The sequence below is a fragment of the Pan troglodytes genome, chromosome 2 (assembly GCF_028858775.2).
Source record: "Pan troglodytes isolate AG18354 chromosome 2, NHGRI_mPanTro3-v2.0_pri, whole genome shotgun sequence".
Classification (NCBI taxonomy): Eukaryota; Metazoa; Chordata; class Mammalia; order Primates; family Hominidae; genus Pan; species Pan troglodytes.
In genome coordinates, this window is record NC_086015.1 from 82,512,046 (window position 1) to 82,531,710 (window position 19,665).

The 19,665-nt window shown below is 35.9% G+C and overlaps 1 long non-coding RNA gene across 4 annotated transcripts in view; it reads right to left on the reverse strand.

The window, feature by feature from the left end:
* Nucleotides 1-19,665, reverse strand: part of LOC104005631 (uncharacterized) — a 209,930-nt gene that overhangs the window by 87,365 nt on the left and 102,900 nt on the right. For all 4 annotated transcript variants that reach the window (XR_001713442.4, XR_001713444.4, XR_002943149.3 and 1 more), the window contains exon 3: nucleotides 14,690-14,832. This is a non-coding gene — a long non-coding RNA (uncharacterized LOC104005631). The remainder of the gene's footprint in view (nucleotides 1-14,689; nucleotides 14,833-19,665) is intronic.

The window sequence follows — 19,665 nt, forward strand, 5'->3', positions numbered from 1 at the left end:
TATAAGCTCTAGCCTTAACTTGACCAATCCTCCAAGACTATAATTATTGATAACAAATTCTACTACAAATTTTTTTGTATAATCATGGAGAAGCAAAAGGCTTAAAGAAAGAAAACAATAATTATATATGTATAAGTAAAATGCAGATTGGTGCTTAGAATATTATGTATAATCTGTTACCTCATTCTTTCTACCCAGAACCTTTCATATAATGAACAACAACAACAACAGCAAAAACTGGTAGAGCCTTGATTGTTCCAAATGTAAAGCAAATACTTTTTTTTTTCTCTTGTTTATTTTCTTGGTGAAAGGGTAAAGGGGCCTTTAAGAAAGAGGCATGTTGAAAAGCAACCCTTGAATATAAATGTAAATTACAACATTCCCATAAATTGTAACATATCATTATCTTGCCCATTCTTTAAAGAAAGAAAAAAAAAGACTAATAATCATCCAGTTACATGTTAGAATAGTTTCGGGTTTTTTCATTAGACTATTATGTTCATTTATTTATAAATCAAGATGTTTAGCACCAAGGTGCCCCTTTCTGACCTTTTAGATGCCCTAATGTAAAAGTTGCTTCTCATGATTGCTCATCTCTATTGTCAGTAGGCTACTCCTGTCTATATCTTTGTATTGCTGTCTTTCTGTATTTGCATAACATAAATCTTGCTTCATTTCTTTACGTCCTTGAGTCAGTTGTTTTCTAGTCAGATGCTGAATAATTCCTCAATATTTCTTATTGAATAGCAAATGGGAAGATGAAGTCTAATGTTCATTCCTTCCATAAAAGTCTTCATCACAGAACAGAATATCATATGGATTGGATGCTTCTTAATTCACAACTCTGGTCCATTAGTGCCAGGACTGAAATCTCTTTATATACATTAAATCTTTCTCCTTCAGTAATATGTGATGTTTAGCCAATCTGTCAAAGTATTTCTTTTATCACATTTTCACTGTCTATTTTTTGTACAAGATCTCATTGTTAAGCTGCATTTTATTGATGCAAAGAAATTTTATATGCAATTTCCATTCCATTAACTATTCCAAAAGATAATACACCTTCTAATGGTGCTGAACAGTAAACTACAGCCAGTTCTGAGTTGCTGTCTGATGTTTTGTTCAGCTGTCTTGTGACCCTCTCTGACATTTCAGCCATCTTTTGGGGGTGTTGTGGGCTTTTACTATTTACCTAAGAAAATACTAAACTAGTTATAACTTGTTTGAATGAAGAAGTAGCTGCTATGTTTCAAATTATTTGTTATAAACAATGATACTTTCAAATAAAATTTCAGTGGCTAATTCAAATATTGTGAATGTGAAGTATCTGTGCTTATTATCAAACTTGTTGTAGATATACATTTTATAGATATTGTTAAAAAATAAAGTACACGTTGTTCAATACTGATGTCTTAGCTTCGAAATCAGAGAGTCCTGTGTTTTTAAATTAACACTTCAAAATTATACATAGATCTGTGTGGGCAAACTACTTACCCAGCAGGGTCTCTGTATCTATAACACACGGTTATTTTAAGGGAAAAATTAGTTAAGGTATGTGAAGCTGTAAGCCTGGAACACTGTAGGACCATCCAGTGACATTGTATTTGTTATCAGGAACTTAAAATCTAGGACATGAAACCCTAATTGTGTCCTTCAGAAGGGCAGTGTGAGCAACATTTTAATTGATCCTAGTATTATTCTTTGTTATTGTCCTTCCTATTAGACCAGTTTTTATGATGGTATTGATTGATCCTGGGATGAATAGTATTGTTAGCACGAGCGTTTACGCCACACAGGCTGTGACCACGCAACTGTCTTTGTCCAAAAGGGAATTTCTTGGTTTCTACTATAATCCCTTCCATATGCATTTCTGCTCAGATTTCTGATGAAGAACTACTTGCATACATATTTGGCCAACATTTTATATTAGTTAAGGTAAATTTCTAATTGTACCATCTCATAATGTCTTGAATATATGTTTGATCACTCAAGTACTTTTTTCCTTGAAAATAAAACTAAAACCTCAAATTGCATAATATTATAGATTTCATCCAGGCAGTGCAAATATTTTGTTGACTTTGGCTGCTGCCACGAGATAACTAAATGTAAATGTATATTACCTTTTTTTTTTTTAACAAAGGTAAATTACAGGTTAAATGAGCTTATGCCTAAATAAATAGCTTTTATAATTTTAGATCTCAAATCATCTACCTAAATTTAGTTTAATAATTGCAAATACATTCAAGGTATATTAGAGAATTTGTTCTTTCTTTGTATTGCTGCCAAAATTTCAGTTTGCAGTTTCTGACATCACCAACACTTAAAACGGTGTGACACATGGAGTTGGGATGTAGCTAGAAATAACAGAAGAAAATTAAATCACTTACACAGGCAATCCTGCGGTCCATTTACATTTGAAAAATAAAACCCTTTACTAGCACACTTCTGAAATCACTAAATGGCCTTGCAGAGCTAAACTTTTTGAAAGAGAAAATGAATAAGATGATAGGGAAAGAGAAAGCATAAGAGAAAAAGATGAAAGAATTTCCAGGGAATCAATAAACACAGTAAGAGCCAAGAACAAAATGTACTTTGAAGAGCCATTTTGAGATTAAGATTAAGAAACTGCCTATAAACAAAAATGAGTTTTCCAAAGATTGAAAAATATAAAATATCTGATTTATCTCTTCACCATATCTAATATGTCTGGTACTGTAAAGACAAAGCTTACAATCTAAAACAGAAATTTCATGTCTGAAGAGGAAGTTAACAACTAACTAGTTCAGACTTGAAAAATGAGAAATGTGATTATTAAAAATTGAAATCACTTGCACAGGCTGTGAAGCTGTTGTTTATCAATTCTGTGAGATTCTATCTCCATGGCTTCCCTCCTCCTAACTTTCAATCTTGTCACCTATTCACAGCAATGGCACTGTGATTGTTAATACTGAGTGTCGACTTGATTGGATGGAAGGATACAAAGTATTGATCCTGGGTGTGTCTGTCAGGGTGTTGCCAAAGGAGATTAAGATTTGAGTCAGTGGGCTGGGGAAGGCAGACCCACCCTTAATCTGGGTGGGCAAAATCTAATCAGCTGCTAACACATGTAGAATATAAGCAGGCAGAAAAATGTGAAAAGAGAGAATGGGGCCTAGCCTCCCAGCCTACATCTTTCTCCATGCTGGATGCTTCTTCCTGCCTTCGAACTTTGGACTCCAAGTTCTTCAGTTTTGGACCTCAGACTGACTCTCCTTGCTTCTCAGCCTGCAGACAGCCTATTGTGGGACCTTGTGATCCTGTGAGTTAATACTTAATAAACTCCCCTTTATATACATATATGTGTGTGTGTGTGTGTGTGTATATATATGCACACACACACATATATTATATATACATATATAATATATACTTATATATAAATATATACTTATTTATATATTAAATATATATACTTATATATTTATTACATAAATTATATATATTATATATGTATTTTATATATATTATATATGTATTTTATATATATATTACATGTATGTATTTTATATATATATATATATATATATATATATATATATTCCATTAGTTATGTCCCTCTAGAGAACCCTGACTAATACAGGCACATTCCCCTGAACAGAGTAATGATCCAGAAATGACCCATAGGTGACCAATCGGGTTCCTTTTTTGGACTTTCGCTTTGAACATTGAGAAAAGAAAGAGGTTGCAATCTAAAGGAAAAATATGTGACTTGGAGCTATAAATACCTGTAAATCTCCAGCCACAGGAGAAAACCAACCTGCAGTAAAACGATAAAGGTAGCACAATTTATTATCATTATTTTTAGCCCTTGAGTCCTGCTGTGTTTGAAGTCAGATCCAACTCTGGACTTGCAAGTGAGACAGTCCCTTATTTCTACTGTGATTTGTACAAATTGATTTCCATCACTTGCAACCCAAGGTGATCTGCCTAATACGTGTGTCTGTATTATAATGTGTATCCTTCAGAAATAAGGCGTGGCAGCATTTTTGTAGCTACTCCAGGGATGAAAAATATCTTTCTTTCCCATCACTATGTTCATGGCTGAGGTCTCAAGAGATTAACAAGAGAAGAACATACAAACTGATTTAATATGGGTTTTATATGACACAGGAGCCTTCAGAAAGGAAGACCCAAAGAAATAGGTAAATTTGTATATTTTCGTGCTTAGGTTTGACGAAGAATGGAAAGTCATAGAGAAATATAATTGAAGGAGAAAAGGATATGACCTAATGGTTATAAATTGGGGGAGTGGGAGGGTAGAATTAGCAAGGCCTGTTTATTCAGATCCTTCTCTGTTTCTCGTATCTTCAGAGATAAGGATGCCCCTCTCCTTCAGTTCTAGGGAAGGTACTTCTCAGATGAGAGTCTTATGACCTGCTTCAGAGGAGAAGGAAGATGGAAGGTGAGAGCGACCTTCCTAGTTCTGCTGTTTTCTTAAATGCCAAGACGCCATATTTTGGGGTAGTGTGGCCTAATCTTATAGCAATAAATATAATTTTATTGTCATCTTTCTTTTGATTCATTTTATAATTGTATTGATCTACCTGGGATAAACATGTGCCCATCTAAGTCTATCCAGAGGCCAAAGGCAGTCTCAGAACCTATATCTCCTGAAGCCATTATGCTTTCTCTGTAAATAATCTCTTTTTTTTATATTTTATATTTAGAAATTTGTTCAGTATTCTTCCTAGTCAATCACAAAGCTAAAACAAATAATTAAAATCCTTGCTATGTGCTAGGTTTTAGGGGATAGACAATTTATGTGGGAGTTTGGTTAATATTAATAACAAACTTTTTATACTAGTTGATAATATCCACTTTAGAGATAGAATAGCAGGATTAAACAAGTGAAAAAGTTGGAATTTAAACCTGAAGATGGGGGAATAGGATTTTCTAGCACACATTCTATTATGTAAACATCCATTTGAAAAAACTATTCATGCATGAGAATACTTTTCCAGGAGTTACAGAATCCAGAAATTACGGTGCCTGAGTATAGCAGAGAAATAATAAAAGGTGCATGTAAGAGGGTAGCAAGGACAGGTTCACAACACCCACATTAACCCCTTGCCAAGCCTGAGCAGCACCGCACAAGAGAAAAATACTCTCACAAGGGAAAGGAGAGTGAAGCAAGAACAGTTCTGCGCTGAACACCTGCACCAGGCCGATTCAGTGCAACCCTGCCCCAAGCCAGCCGCTGAACACCAGCACCAGGCCGATTCAGTGCAACCCTGCCCCAAGCCAGCCGCTGAACACCTGCACCAGGCTGATTCAGTGCAACCCTGCCCCAAGCCAGCCTCCACAGCCTCAGGCTCCAGGCTAGCCATCATAGACTAAGGCTTCAGGCCTGCCCGAGGCTTTAGGCCCACCCCAGTCCAAGGCCAGTTCCAGTGGACTGCAGCTCCACAATGTCATCCAAAGTACTTAGCCAGTAACTGTGGACCCAGGCTTCAGGCCAGCATCCAGGCTCTGGTAGACCCAGGCTCCAGGCCCAACTCAATAGACTCTGGTGCTGTGCTTGCCCCCATATTTCCAGTTTTATGGACTCAGGCTCAATGACTGTCCCAGTAGCAGGCCATCCCCAGTAGAATAGAAACAAATAACCATGCAATGGAGCGCCAATACATCTGGTAGTAGACTTCACAGTGGAAATCATACAGGCCAGGAGAAAGTGGCATGCCATATTTAAAGTGCTGAAGGAGAAAAACTTCAATCCTGGAATAGTATATTAAGTGAAAATATCCTTCAAACATGAAGGAGAAATATTTTGCCAGACAAGCAAAAGCTGAGGGATTTCATCAACATTAGACCTGTCTTATAAGGAATGCTAAAAGGAATTATTCAATTAGAAAGACAAGGGCATTAATGGGCCCCAGGTGTGGTGACTCATGCCTGTAATCTCAGTACTTTGGGAGGCCGAGGTGGGTGGATCACTTGAGGTCAGGAGTTTGAGACTAGCCTGGTCAACATGGCAAAACCCCATCTCCACTAAAAGAAAAACACAAAAAAAAATTTAGCCAGGAGTGGTGGTGCACACCCATAATCCCAGCTACTCAGGAGGCTGAGGCACAAGAAACACTTGAACCCGGAAGGTAAAAGTTGCAATGAACCAAGACTGTGACACCACACTCCAGCCCAGGGAAAGAAAAAAACAAGAAAGAGGACATTAATGGGTGATAAGATATCATCTGAAGGTACAAAACTCGCTGGTAATAATAAATACATAGAAAAACACACAATATTATTACACTGTAATTGTGTCATGTAAGCTACTCATATCTTGAATAGAAAGACTAGATGGTGAAACCATCCAAAATGATAACTACAACAACTTTTTAAAATATAGAAAATAAAGTAAGACATTAATAGAAACAAAAAAAAGTTAAAAAAGCAGGGGAATGAAGTTAAAACACTGAGTTTTTATTAGTTTTCTCTTTGCTTGTTTGTTTATGCAATCAGTGTTAAGTTGTTATCTTTTTAAAATCATGATTTATAAGACAGTATTTGTATGTTTCATGGTGACCTGAAATCTAAAAACATACAAGAGATAGATAAAAAAATAAAAAGCAAGAAGTTAAAATATATTATAAAAAATGGCCTTTACTAAAAGAAAGACAGGAAGGAGGGGAAAAGGGAGAGAAGAACACAAAAGAACCAGAAAACAAATAACAAAATAGCAGGAGTTAGTCCTACTTATCAATAACATTGAATGTAAATGAACTAAACTCTCCAATCAAAAGCCAAAGAATAATTAAATGGAGAAAAACAAGACCCAACGATCTGTTGCCTACAAGAAACACACTTCACCTATAAAGACATACATGGACTGAAAGTAAAGGGATAGAAAAAGATATTCCATACAAATGGAAACCAAAGAAAGACCAGGAATAGCTATATTTGTATCAGACAAAATAGATTTCAAGACAAAAATATAAAAGAGATAAAGAAGGTAACTATATAATGATAAAGGGGTCAATTCAGCAAAAGGATATTCCATTGTAAATATGTATGCACCCAATGCTGGAGCAGCCAGATATGTAAACCAAATATTGGAGATGAAGAGAAAGCTAGACCGCAATACAATAATAGCTGGAGATTTCAACACCCCACTTTCAGCATTGGACAGATCTTCTAGACAGAAAATCAACAACAAAAAATCAGACTTAATCTGCACTGTAGACCAAATGGGTCTAACAGATATTTACAGAACATTTCATTCTTTTCCTCAGCACATGGATCACTGTCAAGGATAGGTCTTATGTTAGGCCATAAAGCAAGTCTTAAAACATTCAAGAAAATGAAATTATATCAAGTATCTTCTCAGAGCACAATAGAATAAAACTAGAAATCAATAACAAGAGGAGTTTTGAAAACTATACAAACACATGGAAGTAAAGAAATATGTTCCTGAATGACCAATAGTTCAAGGAAAAAATTAAAAAGCAGATTGAAAAATTTCTTCATATTATAGGAATGAAAATGGAAATACAACATACCAAAATCTATGGGAGACAGCAAAAGCAGTATAGTATAGTGCAGTATAGTATAGTATAGTATAGTATAGTATAGTATAGTATAGTATAGTATAGTATAGTAGTGTAATATACTATAATATAGTGTAAGGTAGCATAGTATAGTATAGTGTAATACAGTATTGTATAGTGTAATGTAGTATAGTATAGTGTAATGTAGTACAGTACAGTGTAATGTAGTATTGTATAATATAGTATATTATAGTACAGTGTAGTGTAATTTAGTATAGTATAGTATAGTATGGTACAGTGTAGTATAGTATTAGTATAGTATAGTATAGTATAGTATAACACAGTTTATAGCTATAAGTGCCTACATCAAAAAAGTAGAAAAACTTCAAATAAACTAATGATGCATCTTAAAGAACTAGAAAGGCAAGAGAAAACCAAACCCAAAATTGGTAGAAGGAAATAAATAATAAAGATCGGATCAGAAATAAAATTGAAATTAAAAAAATACAATCCAGCCATTTGCAATAATATGGATGGAACTGCAAGGTCATTATGTTAAATGAAATAAGTCAGGCACAGGCATGTTCTCATTTTTATACCAGTGGAAGTTATCCCAGTTACCAGTGGCAAATCCGTACAGGTCTACAGCAACCTCAATGCTTGCCTCCTCTGAAGAAAAAATTCAACTGAGGGGCATAAGGCAGAAGAGACTGAGGCAAGTTTTAGAACAGGAGTGAAAGTTTATTTAAAAGCTTTAGAGAAGAAATGAAAAAAAAAAAGTATACTTGGAAGAGGGCCATGTGGACATCTTGAAGGTCAAGTGTCCCATTTGACGTTGGACTTAGGGTTTTATATGCGGGTCTACTTCTGGTGTCTTGCATCCCTTTTCCAGTAGAATGTCCCTGGAAGGCTATATGCCAGCTAAACTCTGCCATTTTGCTTCTTAATGCACATGCTCAAGCCCACACACCCAACTCCTGAGATCTTATTGGGAAGCTGCCTATCACCAGTTACAGGTGTTTTTATCTATAGGGAGACTGCCCTTCCTTGGAGCTGGCTGTGACTAATTATTATTTTACAGAGACAGTTAACAACTGCCTGGCCATCACCTGATGGTCACCTAATATTTCTGGTTGTTGGGAGGGGGCCCCTCTCCTGCCCTGCTCATGTCTGCCTGACTACCTGTTGTAACAATTTATTTGTGGGAGCTAAAAAAAATTCAAACAATTGAACTCATGAAGATAGAGAATAGAATGATAATTACTAAAGGTAGCTGGCAGCGAAGCACTGGAGCTGGTTAATGGGTACAGAAATATAGTTAGATAGAAAAAATAAGTTTTAGTATTTGATAGCACAGCTAGTGACTACAGTCAACAATAATTTATTGTACATTTGAAAATTATTAAAAGATTATATTTGTATTTTTTGTAGGACAAAGAAAGGATACATGCTTGAAGTGTAAATGGGATACCTCATTTATCCTGATGTGATCATTATGTATTGTATGCCTGTATCAAAATATCTCATGCACCACATAAATATATACACCTGCTATATACCTATAAAAATAAAAAATATTAAAATTTAAAAATAAAGAAAAATATTTGGCTTCCCATATAGCATGTATAGGTCTATAATTTCTGTTTTCTATGATATATAAATTCAAATATGATACTGTAGTTGACTCTGGATATATATTCTCATCATTTCCATGACTGATTATAATTGTGATATAGTTCAGACTATGCCATCTCAAAATGTGCCACTTCGACATATGAATTATTTTGAGATAAAGGCAATTATAAGGAAGTGCACACATGCCCTCATCTTCTCTGCCAGGACACAGGACAACTCTTAATCATATTAGACAACTCCAGACCGTTATCAGCCCAGAGATGGCACCAGAGGAATTTACATAACAAAGCTAACTAACTGGCCTTTTATATTCCACTAGTTTCCATCATATATTTATGTTTCCACTGTTTGCCACCCATAGGAGCTCAGTCTTTTCTTTTATCTTGCCTTTTATTTTTTAACAACATCATTCTTCTTTGCTGAAATGCTATGTAAACTCAAGTTCTACCCACCCCCTTTAAGTTACTCATCACTGAGTGCTCCCGTGTGTATATGCAATACACATGTCGATAAATGTGTTTGTTCTCTCTTGTTAATCTGTCTTTTGTCAGTCAAATTTACAGGGTTCTAGCCTTAGAACCTAAGCTGTGTAGGGGGAAGAATAATTTTTATGCTCACCTACAGTTTTATCTACATTTGTTTTTTCCTCCTTCTTATCTATAAGTTGCTTAAAAATTCTCCCACATTAGGTCATTTTTTTTCTTTTTTTGAGACAGAGTCTTGCTCTGTCACCCAGATTGGAATGCAGTGGCATGACCTCGGCTCACTGCAACCTCCACCTCCTGGGTTCAAGGGATTCTCATGCCTCAGCCTCCCAAGTAGCTGGGGTTATAAGCGTGCCCCACTACGCCCAGCTATTTTTTCTATTTTTAATTGAGACGGGTTTTCTCTGTGTTGGCCAAGCTGGTCTCGAACTCTGACATCAAGCAATCCACTTGAAGACCATCCTGGGTCTATCTACACCTCAGCCTCCCAAAGTGCTGGGATTACAGCCATGAGCCACGGCACCTGGCCACCCACATTAGGTCTTTTTATTAAATGAGATAAAATAGTGCCACACACTTAAACTGTGGCATAGTTCCATTTTATCTTCTAAAATCCTATAGTAACACCAGTCTCTTTCAAAAATTTTATTCTATTCTCTTGATAATCTACATATTACATTCTGCTGACACAGGTTTACAGGATATGCTAAACTATGTATGAACCATTTTAGAAATTTCCTCTTAAATTCATCTCCCAGATAAATCTACTGATTTGTTTATTCCATTAAATTTACATTCATTCAAGTGTTTCTATATATAAAGCCAATTATATACACGTTTCTGTGTGTGTGTTATATGTGTATATATATGTGTTATATGTATACATATATATATATATACATACACACATATGAGAAACTTTGTAGTGGAGAGTTTTATATAGACATATATGCATATGTATAATGTGTATATGTTTATTTACACACACACAAATATGAGCAACTTTTGTAGTGGAGAGTTTTATATATACATATATGTATACATATAATGTATATATATCTATTTATACACACACACAAGGAACTTTTGTAGTGGAGAGTTTTATCACATAAACAACAAGGTAGGAAGAATTTTCTATAAGCAGATATCGCTTACAGTTGTTATTTATCTGAAAAACAGTGAAATAAATATAAATTAGCCAGAGGTTGTTGTCATTTTTTAACAACCAATAGTTTGTAATAGTGAGCAAGTATTTATTATACAATCTCTAGGAATCAAATAATTATACTAAAAACTAGAGATAAATTTCCCAAATCAATATGCGGTCTGCGCTATGCCAACAACTCAATTCTCAACCCTAAATTAAATGTTTCTATTTTCTAAACAGAATAAGAGAATACATTGATCACTGACTTTTGAAATACTCATGTTGATGTTAACTTTCTCCCTTAGATTAATATCCTTATCATTGTTTTTGTAGCGTAGACCTAGACTAAATCCTCCTTGAGGACCATCCTGTGTCTGTCTACATGATTAGGCTCACTCATTTAGTTTAATTACTTTATTCAAATTATAATGAAACAATTCTTAAATCTTTTCTTTTGTTTTTGGTTTAACCCATGAAGTAAAAGCATGGTTTAAACCAGGCAGTAACAATAACAGCAGATAATTAAGTACAAAATATTTTTAGATTTCGACTAGCAATGTTATTTGATCAAAATTAAAAGAAGTTGAGAGAGAAAGGCATTCTTCCACTTTCAGAAATAATGGAAACAAGATGCTTATATACATCTAGAAATTCTAAATTAAACATTCTAATTATGTTTTTCAAATTAATAATGAAGCTTATAAGACAATTAGAAAAATGATATGGGGTTATAAATTTTTTAAAGTATGTTAAAAATCAGAGTTAAATCTGGCAAGCAGACTGATGGTCTGCATCATTTTAGGCAATTTTGGGCCCCTGCAAGGTGGAAAGTTGAAACTAAGATTTCTCATAAAAATTCCATGCTCCCTCACAACTTGCTGAAGGGCTCATCCTCACAAAAAGCTAGAAGTATAAGAAAGAAAGAAAGAGAAGAAAGAGAAAGAAAGAGAGAGACAGAAGAAAGAGAAAGAAAGAGAGACAGAAGAAAGAGAAAGAAAGAAAGAAAGAAAAAGAGGAAGTAAGGAAGGAGAGGGAAAAGAGGGAGAAAAGGAGGAAAAAATGTGACATGAAAGTTTGTCAGTCTTGGCTTGGGCTCATAATAGAAAAGAAAGACTTCTCAACTGGAATTCCACAACCATAAAGCTGTTCATATTAGGTTGTAGAGTTAGAATTTATGTTATCTACATATTCCAGGGAGTCCCCTAAAAATGTAACATTAAAAATGGTTCCAATTTGGTTATACCTCAAGGACACTTAGAAAAACCAAAAAGAAAATTATTTGGGGGAACATGCCCTTAACCAAAACTTCCAAGAATTCCAACGAATAAAATCTAACCTTAGAAGCATACACATTTATTTATTCCCAGACATTGTGCTAGGCATTAGGGATGTACTGAAGTTGAAACTTTTCTTCTGAAGGTTTGAGTCTAAGTCTGTTGAAATGAATTGACAATCAACAGATTCACAGGAGAAAAGGTATACAAATTTATTCATGTGCACATGGACACAAAAGTCCCACAACTATGAAACTCAAAGAAGGGACAGATAGTTGAGGCTTAAATACCTTCTTCATAGTGATACAGAACAGCTGGGCTCCTTGTTAAACCTCCCCCCACCGTCAAGCCTGCAACCTTGGCCCTAAGTGAAAACAGCTGACCCCATTTTTCACCCAAATGATTGCCTTTTGGCCTGCTGTGCCCCTATCCTGTTCCCATAAAAAGACTTCAGCTGGCAGAACAACACAAGCAGTCGAGCATCTGAGATACAAGGTGCTGAGCATTGAGGATACAAGCTGCTGAACGTCAAGGATACAAATGACTGATCATCAGAAACTACGGATAGACATGAGTAACTTCAAACAGTGCAGCTTCAGGAAAAGATCACATTCTTCCCACACCATGCCCTTTCCAACTTCCAACCCACTGAGAGCCATCACTCAATAAAATCCTCTGCATACACTGCTCTTCAATTAGTCCATGTGACCTGATTCTTCCTGGACACTGGACAAGAACCTGGGCGCAAAGAGGGCAGGTGCATGGATGCTGCTGCAGGGCCTGCACAGAGCCTGCTCCCACACTCACTTGCTCGCATGCTCCCTCTCTCAAGGAGTGGCCAGCAGCAAGCTGAGTGAAATGAGTCACTCCAGTTCCCCCCACCCATGAAGGGAGTCAAAGTCAAGAGAACAGCCCCATCTCATCAAAAGAGAGGAAAGTTGGGGGCTGTAACTAATTTTAGAGGGGGAGTAAATGATTTCCAGGGTAATTGAATGGATTTGAAGGCAGACGTTATCTGGTAAATGATTGTCTTTGAAATTTGAATGATCCAGAGAGACAGACAAGATCTTGTGACAAAGTCTATCTAGAAGCAGTTATGTTCCTTAGTCGTCTACCTGTGATTATGAAATTTCCGGGAGAACATGGAAGGTAATTTTGTTGCTTTGGTGAGTCTGGTCATAACGGACATAAGGAAATTTCAGAGAAAAATTCATCCCTGAGTAGGGGCAGAAGAGAAACAGGAGAGATCAGGAAGTCATTGATTCTAAGGCAGCCTCTAAGGCCTTCCTATTTTAGTTCAAAGTGCTCAGCAGGCCAAAGTGCTAGACTTTTGGGCTATTGTTTTCAGAGCTCCAACAGAGACATACAGTGCACAAAAGCAGCCACAAATCAGTCCTCATAGAGTAAACTGATCTTTTATTTTAAAATAGTTACTGTAGATTTTGTGTCTAAAGTAGATTGAAGAGAAATAAGACAAGAAGAGAGATGAATGAGGGGCTATTGCAATCATCCAAGAGAAAGAAGACAGTTGCTTGGACAAAGATGTTAAGAGTGGAACTTTTAAAAAAATGTTGAAAATAGGAACAATAAGATTACTTCCAGATTGCATGTGGGGCCTTAGAAACAAAATTATTAAAGTCACAAAGGATTGAGTAACCATTAACTTTAGATGTAGAAGACAGAGAAAGAAGTAGATTTAGGGGGAAAAAAACTGACTTTTAGAAATATTATGTTTGAGATGCTGAGTGTTATAAAGGCCATATGTTGAAAAGCATTTGGAAATGAAAATATACACTTAGAGAAGTCTTGGCTAAAGGCACAAATTTGGGATTCATTGGTATATAAGGAATATTTAAAGTGTGAATGAAACCGTCTAGAAAAAAAAAATTAAGGTAGAGTAAATAAAAGGCTAACTTCTGATGAGTAGCCAGTGAGAAAAAATCAAGAGGAAGTAATCAACTACAGCCAATCTGCTAATAAGCCAACTTATAATGGTGGCTGAGTACAGATCATTGGATTTAGCAACATGAAAATAATCGATCATCTTCATAAAAGCTGTTTCATTAGATTAAAGGGAGAAAAAGCCTTATTAGAATCTGAAAATAATTGGAGGTGAATGAAAATATTAAACGTAGAAAAATCTTTCAAGAACTTTTACTAAAAGAGAAACAGAAATGGGGCAGTAGCTGGAGAGAGTGTGCATCAAAGTGAAACCATCAGGAAGAAAGTTTTATAAAATCAATTAGGGAAAAAAAAAAAACTTCAACTAGGCTTGCAGCACAATCAATAGCAATCATGAAATCAGCTTGCCTTTTGGCCCACAACCTTGTAGCTAATTGCTGCTTACCGCCCCAGGATCACATAGCCCTTGTCACAAGACTCTTTCTTCCTATTCTGTTCTAGAGATAAAATCTAAGACATTGTGAGATCATATGGTTTGCTTTTGAATTTCTCCTTTTGGTTCTGCATATCAATATAATTACCGATGAAGGACTGAGCAAGGAGCTGACTTATGGAGGAATGCAGTTTTCCGCATCCTGATAATTTTGTCTCCCTTACCCTGACCTCTTAACCACTCCAATTTTCCAGCCTCTTGCCATCATCATTCCCCTTAAAAACTCTTACCAAGAACCCCTTGAGGAGATAGATTTGAGGCTTGAGGATTTCTCCCATCTCCTCTCTCAGTGGTCTTGCATTCTCTGTTGCAAACCTCACTGTCTCACTGTGTTGGTCTGTTGCTACACAGTTGGCATATGAGCCTGGCAGTCCTGTAAAAAAAAGAGATTTTTTATTTTTTTTTTATTTTTTGAGATGGAGTTTCACTCTTGTTGCCCAGGCTGGAGTGCAGTGGCACAATTTTGGCTCACTGCAACCTCCGCCTCCTAGGTTCAAGCAATTCTCCAGCCTCCCAAGTAACTGGGATTACAGGCATGCACTACCACACCTGTTTAATTTTGTATTTTTGGTAGAGACAGGGTTTCTCCATGTTGGTCAGGCTGGTCTTGAACTCCCAACCTCAGGTGATCCACCCACCTCGGCCTCCCAAAATGCTGGGATTACAGGCATGAGCCATGATGCCCAGCCAAGACCCTTTCTTATAAAAAGATAAATTATAGGTTGTTTCTATGTTGGTAGAAGTGCTCCCATAGGTCAGGAAAAACCAGTTAATCACAATAAAAAGGAACAATTGCTAGGGCCTTATTACTGAGTAGGTAAAAAGGAAATAGTTTCCATTGACCAACTGGAAGGGTTGGTCTTAGTTAGGAGCATGAATCATTAAAATGTCAGGAGGAAAGATCATATTATATTGAAGGGAACCAAAATATTTCACCCTAAAATATACTTCTTTGACATATTTTGAGATGACTGTTCATACAAACAGGCCTACAAACAGAATAGCCCTGCAAAGTTATCTTTTGTGGAGATTTGTGTCTGTAGAGAAAATCTGCATTGATGCAGTAAGGCATTCTCTGAGGCCTTGTCTAGATATGGAATAGATCAACTGATATTTGACACCTCTCAAGGTCTGAAAGAAATATTTAGCATTTATTCTCTCCATGGGCTGCTACCTGTGAGGTTTCATCTACATAACGAGACCATCTTTGCTAGCCCATCCTCTTCTTCCCTTCCTATATAACCTGTTTACCACCATAAACTGGTTTGCCATGATTCAATCCCCTATTTTTTCTGTAACCTCAAGACATTATAAAAGCCTCAACTATCCACTCATTTCTTTGAGCTCTTTATAAGATCCCCATGCACATTAACAAATTTGTATGCTTTTTCTCCTGTTAATATATTTTTTGTCAGTTGATTTTTCAGAGAACCTTCAGAGGGTAGAGGGGAAGTTTTCCTTTTGCCCTTGTGAGGGTGATGAGGATGCATAAAAATGTTATGAACATCCATTTATTTAGGTCTTGATGATGGGGAATGATTGTAGAAATCAGTATAATAAGACAGGAAGTTGAAAATTTACAAGGTGATAGTTTTAGAACAGAATGCCTGAAATTAAGTTTATGGAATTCTTCTAACTTCTGTTAATAATGAAATCTGATGTATGTTCATGGAGACAAAGTTGGATGGAAGATGAAATCAGTGCAAAAGAGAAAGTCAAGAACTTAGGATACAGAATATTGGCAGAATCATCAATGGAAACAGAAATATCACAAAGAATAGTAACAGAAACAGTGATAGGAGAGACAAGGAGTTAAGTTATTCAACAAATGTTGAATAATAGCCTCAGGTAGCAGCAAATGAAAGCACTGGTTTATAGAATTGCCAGATAAAGTACAAGACACCAAATTATCTGTACTAATTTATTTGAAATTCAGATTTAACTGTGTGTCCTGTAATTTGATTCCCTGCATCTGGAAACCTTAACTTGGTGGTACGATCTGATAATATCAGATTCAAATCTGGAGTTTTTAGACAAGAGATAATTTGAATGATATGTAAGCAAGTTTAAGACAGAATATGTCACCCCAAAATGTGCCTTGTTAGCATAAAAATTATTTTGAGTTGATTATTTTGAGAAACTGCAGACATAGAAGAAGTTCTGAAAACAGAAGTTACCCTTTTATAAGAAAAATTTGCATCTATAAAGAAAATCTCTATTTGTAAGGGTGTCTCCCTCTCCGTATCAGGAATAAAAGGATGATTCGAAGCCACTAGATAGCTCTTATCAATGGAGAAGGCACCAACTTAAATCTGCAAAACAAACCTTACTGTTGTTTACTGTGCTTTTCCTGGTCACCTCTCTATTACTGGCCTCTTAACACCCTTTTTCCTTTGTTTCAGTTGAAGATGGTATTTAAGCCCACACTCTTAGCCACCTGTGTGAGATTTACTAATTTTTCTGCATATTTTCTATGTATACATGAGGTATACGTGTTTATAAACTTCTATTGTTACTTTTTTCTCTCTCTTATTGATCTGTGCCTTGTTACAGGTGTCTGTCCCAACTTAAAACTTAGAAAGGGTAGTGGGAAAATTATTCTTCCTCTCGTATAGCAGCCATAAGAATCAAGAGAACAAATTCCTTTACTTCTGATTCAGTACTACCAGGAGTGAGCAAGAAGGTCAAGAGTATCTTCAGAGAGAAATTTCATGATGTAGAAAATCTGGGGAATGACAAATCATGAGTTCTAGAGATTAGAGTTGAAGAGCGTACAGGGTTGAAAAGAGATGTAGGATAAATTTAGTAACAAAGGGGTTGTCTTGAGCAAAAAGAAATTTGAAACTGGGGAATAACCTTAGCATACTGTGGTTCTTATAGTGAGGGATACAAGTAAAATTACAGGGCATAATGGTATTTTTCAGGTGGGTCTCCAAAAGCTAGTGAGACTATGATATTTGAGGTGGGAGAGGAGTGATTTTTCCAATACTATGTACTGTTCTGGGATATTTCTTTACTTCTGCCGAGGAGAATGTGAAAACTGGGTAGAAGATGAAACTCCTGAGCTTTGGCTCTTGCCAATAAAGACATGGAAGTGAAGGAGTGGGTGATCCAGATGAAGTCATGAAATAGGAAACAATATAACTAGACTGTCCCTAGAAGTCAGCTTATTCTGTCTGATAGTAAGAATGAGAATTGATAAGTTTGGAATAAATGGATAATTGTATAGTTTGTTAGTGAGAAATAAAAATGAAATCCTAAACCCCACAACTGACTTAATGGATCCCCTCTTGGCCAAGGGGACCCTAGAGTAACCTTGAAAACTAAGTTATTGTCCATGACAGCAGGGGAGGTCAGACATGCCTGTTACACCCCTTCCCTCACTAAGTGCCTTTAAACTTTCTTTCTTAAAAGCTAAACAGAATCCAACCCTTTCAAAAGACTCCACAGCTGATATCAACCAGCCGCCTGACTGCTGCCCTTCCAATTTGTGGTTTCAACAAAACAACAAACCAGTATTTCTTCCTGATAAGAGACCACCAACCATGGAGTGATTCTGGCCAGTCTACAAAGGATGCACTGTAAGGGCTTTTGTGTTCTCTGTGTGTGTACCTTTTGACATCAGAGAGCTGAAAATTTCACCCTCAGATTATGTTAATGCTGCCATTTTTTAAATGGGACACATGAAGGGGCATGAAGCTTAATTGTGCATGCACTTATTTCTTCTTTCATAAATATTAATTACTGTTCCTGTAGCTTACTGAATATGTACATTTGCCCACCCTGCCCAGCAAAAATTCCTGTCCCCTTTCTCCTTCCCTTGACGTGTCTGTTGCCATGTGCATTATGCATTTCATCTTTTACAACACCATGCTCAGCTAAAACCAAAATAAAGATTCCTGCTTAAGCATATTTGATTCTGTGAGCACATTTTGTTTAGAATTATATTACTTGTTGAATTATGCCTTCCAAAATAGAATTTTTAAAATTAAATTGTATTATTATGGATGATTATATGTAAGCCATTGATAATCTTTGTTACTTATACAAAGATACATAAAATTATCTGCCATATGAATTATTATTAAACAGATTCATTATAAAATTGAAAATGTTTATTGACCTAATGAGTATGAAATTAAATGAATTAAAGTTTTCTCATCTCTAAGGCAGGGGCTAGAAGATGTTTCCTGTAAAGGTCTGGATAGTTAATATTTTTGGCTTTGTGGACCATAAGCTTTCTCTGCCAACTACTCAGCTCTGCTGTTACAACATGAAAGTAGCAACAGACAGCACTTAAAGAATGAAGGTGGCCAGATTTGGCCCAGTTGTGAAGCTATAGTTTTCAGATCCTGCTCTTAGGAATGATTTTTTTTACTTAGGTTTATTGTAGTTGCTGCTTGCTTTCATTTTAACACTGAAATCTCAATGGCATTAAGATAAAGCCCAAAAGGGCAGCACCTAATATTAAAATGGTTAACAGTCATAAAATGATTTAATAGATGTCATTTAGACTCTGGCTTTGCCTCTAGCCATGATGGGTTGTATTTTTGAGAACTATCCTTCCTGATGGAAAAGTGTTCTTAGTAACTGAGCTGAGGTATTTTGATCATGGTTAATTTGTAACAGTCCTTAAAATAGCCCTGTGTTCAAAAACCAGTTGAAAATCCTCCCAAATAGCTTCTAAAGATATATTTCTTACTCGTTTCAGGTATCTGTTGAAATGTCTCCTCAGTAAGGTTTTCTTTTTGATTCCCCAATACAAAATTGCAATACCCTCAGGAACTCTTTGACACTTCCTCTTCCCTGCTTTATTTTTTCAAACTACTTATCAAACTACATATGTTTTATTTCACCATTTACATTTTAGTTTCTGTCTCCTCTCACTTGAATGTAAGTTATACAAACAGAAGAATTTTCATGGTTTTTGCTCATTGTTGTATTTTCAGTACCAAGAAATGCCCATGAAATACAGTAGACATTTAAAAATACCTGTTGCATAACTGAATAAATGGTTATTGATAAATATGTTAATATTAGTCAGATGTAATCATCTTGGAAAGTACCCAAAGAGATTTTACTGTTTGATTGAAAAAAAGAAAATAAAGTAATACATTTATTACTAGTAATAAATTCAATAAAGCTTGAATTACAGTTTTAGTGTTGTGATTTGAAGTAAGTCAGTGAACCTCTTCTTAGAGGCATC